Here is a 3,467-nt window from a genome sequence, read left to right as displayed (position 1 = left end):
AAAAGTATTCTGCATTCATTTTTGTACCCCTGAAATATTAGTTACTAAGCAAAAGGCTATTTCAATATTGGCAGCATCAACAAGTCAGTGTGTCAACCACTTTGCAGGTTGTAGCTGGGTCAAAGCATCACTGACTCTCCCACGCGGGTCCCTAGCCAGCTCTTGCGAAAGTTCTAACCCATTGAACTTAAAACCCCTGGAATGGCAAGAGGTCATTCGCGAGTACGGAAATCCGGTCGACGCCATTATCAGTTAATGTTCAAGTTAATTTCATTGTGTTCAATGTGAGAAAGAAATCTAATTTCAGATTTAACAGCTATGGAAGGTCACGAATACACCGCTCAATCAAAGGAACAGACTACTGAGATTGCTACTAATAATTTATGTACGAGAGATAAGGGTGTAGGTGCACAGTGCTATTGCTATTCCATGAACTGCAAAAACTGCAAGAATGGACTTTTAAAGGAAAAGGCATGACATTTCACAAGTGAGTCACTTCTACTACTAGTTCTGTTACTATTGCTCAAGTCTACGACTACTAATAGTTGTGTTACTACTAGTTAGTACTGCCACTAGTTAGTTCTACTACACTAGTCACTGGGTGAGTGAGAGTCGATCAGTGTCACTACTGAGTGTACGAGTTTGACTGTATTTTGTCGGTGATTAGATAAATTTATAAGCTAGTGAGTGAAATGTTCTTCCTTCAGAACGAAGGCTTTTTATTATTTAAATTTTGAATTTTTTTTATATTAATATTTTAGAACTACAACCCATTAGGTTATTTCTAAATATTTATATTTGAAGGAAGTGTTTGTCGTGCTTATAATATTATTTATTGTTGTACCTGGATCTAGCTAGCAGTAAGGAGATAAGAGTAATAATACTATTGTTATTACTACTGTTGCTAATTAACTACTACAGTTTCATTTTAATTTTTAGATTTCCAAACAAAGCAACTGAGAACTCTCGTTATTTACAATGGTATCGCAACCGCAGAAGAGTGAATAAGCCTGATCCTTGAGCACTTATCTGCAACGAACATTTCAATGATCCATGTTTTAACAGCAGGTTAAAACGTTCGACTGAAGCCATTTAAAGGTAATATTTTTCAATGTTGAATGATACTTTTTAATGATTAAATTTAAAACCATATTGTCAAGCACAGTGCTGCAAGGTTGCTCAACTTGAAGTAGCTATAATCTAAAAAAAATTTAGAAACCTCAAACAGCACCCAAAACAGTGACAGCTGCCACAGCAAGTGCCTATGAATATGTCTGCAGCTTAGCAGTTGTGTGATCTGTTCTCTGTGATTCTTCATCTTCGTTTCTGGGATTTAATGTCCAACGCATAAATTATGCTGTCCTTTTTATCAAATGTTAACTGTGTAAATGTTTTTTTTCATTTCCTAGTTGTTGTAATAAAACTACATAATACTCCTGCAAATTATAAATTCCAAATTGATAGCAATAACTTGCAATTTAGAACACAAAACATCTTTTTGGAACAAAAAAATCGATTTAAATAAAAAAAATCAAATAAAACAATAGAAATCGATTTTTTTGATTTAAAAAAAATCATCGATTTTTAACAACCCTGCCTACAACACAGCAGGGTAAGACATGGTGAATCTTTTCATATCAAATAACGGTAATGTGAATTTTGTTGCAAGTCAACCATTAAGCTTTATGCCTAAGATGGGTGTGAATGACTTCCAGAGAAAATTGCTACATTTTCATTTTACATAGCGATATGGTAGCATTTTGAGCTGTTTTATTTTCATTTATTTTATTACTTGTATGGTTGTTTATTAAGGGTACTATGTTTATGTGAATAAGACATTCATTTTTGTTGATTTTATGTAATTGTTATAATTGATGCTTTTGTTTAGGGGGTTGGAATAATAATCCCACTGTTACTCAGTTTAAGGCTACCTTCGCAGACTTATCATCAAATGTGGTGCAGAATCAGATGCTAGTAAGACAGGTAATGTTACTGCTCAAAACGAGATTCTCATCATACAGGCTACTCCAGAAGTTGATCAGTTTGTGGAACTCAATGATTTCAGATGTCAAATTTCTGTTATAGGTAACAGTATAGTCTATATAGCTGGCTACATTGTGCAAAAGCTAACTAAAGTGCTGTCGTGACATTGGCCGTCAGTTGCTGGTTACCACTAAGTCAAATATCCAGTACCGACATCTCTATACTCTACTCAAGCTACAAAACAATGGAGGATTAGTGCGTCCATCAGACGATGTCATCAGGATCCTGCTAGTTGCAGATCAACACTTTCGTATTCATACAAAGCCAGATCCACTCAATTGTGTGGTGTATTTTATCAGTAGTGTAAGGTCTAGTGATGTGTTATGCTTTGGGAAACACCTTACGGATACGGCAGATGGCATATCCAACCACTGCGTCATTGATGAAAAACTTTATTCAGTCGTTTTATGATCTCCGACAGCATCATTATGCTAAAATCCTGCACTCAAACTGCAAGGTGCATCTTTGTGGCATACAATACTAAAGTAGTATTTTTTAAAGGCCAGTAATAATATAATCACTGTAATATTCATCTGCAGCTGTTGTTGTGCTGTTATTCCTAATCTAATTTAGTTCTAAGAAACTGATGCACCTTGGCTCAATATCCACTTCTATACAAATCTCCTTTTACACAGTTTCTGTAACGTGTATGTATAAGTTTAATCATCTGATTACACTAATTCCTGCATTTCCTTGTTTGCATTATTTTGATTATTCTCTATTACAACGGTTGTTAATTTCCGTTTAGTTGTTGCAGTAGTTTATTCCATCTTTTACAGATACTGTATTATACATATCATACATTCATAAGCTATTATCACTTAAATCTTGAAAACAGTGTCTGTTTTGGCAGCATACCTATGTGTTGTTTTTATCGAAATACTTCATGTGCTAAGTTTTTCCATATGCATTTATGCATATGTAATATAAATTTTAATATAATGGAACAGTTGTTATTTGCCTGAATATATCATTTGCTGGGTTTATGCATTTGTAATACAACAGTTTGTATGAGTAACATGGTCCACGAAAATCTATTATACATCTACTTATCATTTGATATATCCTACTCCATATGTTATAAATAGGTTTTCTTCTATCAGGGCACTCTAAACGTTGTGTAGGAGTAGCTTTCATTAACACCCAGCTGGAAAATAACTATTCAATATGTACATTTCTGTCATTTTTCACCGTTTGTTTACAAACGGAACTAGCATTCGATTAGCTCTCCAATATGGCGCATACGTTTACGTATTATTATCAACGTAAAAGTCACGTGATTGCCATTCCAGGGGTTTTAAGTTCAGTGTTCTAACCTTAATCACCCGTTTTGAACCAATCAGGGCACAGCAGGGCTCAGTGCCGTGTATGAGACGTGGCGCTGGGTAATGCGACCTCCAAATCTATTCAGTACGTTGGTTCAC

The 3,467-nt window shown here is 35.0% G+C and overlaps 1 long non-coding RNA gene across 1 annotated transcript; it reads left to right on the top strand.

Moving 5' to 3' along the window:
- The first annotated feature begins 215 nt into the window (after positions 1–215).
- LOC137401928 (uncharacterized) lies at positions 216–2,228 on the top strand. Its single transcript, XR_010979401.1, has 3 exons — positions 216–487; positions 940–1,098; positions 1,889–2,228. It is a non-coding gene; the product is annotated as an uncharacterized lncRNA (long non-coding RNA).
- Positions 2,229–3,467: the final 1,239 nt, after the last annotated feature.

Source organism: Watersipora subatra, chromosome 8 (genome assembly GCF_963576615.1).
Source record: "Watersipora subatra chromosome 8, tzWatSuba1.1, whole genome shotgun sequence".
NCBI classification, from domain to species: Eukaryota; Metazoa; Bryozoa; class Gymnolaemata; order Cheilostomatida; family Watersiporidae; genus Watersipora; species Watersipora subatra.
This window is presented reverse-complemented; position numbering and strand designations above follow the sequence as displayed.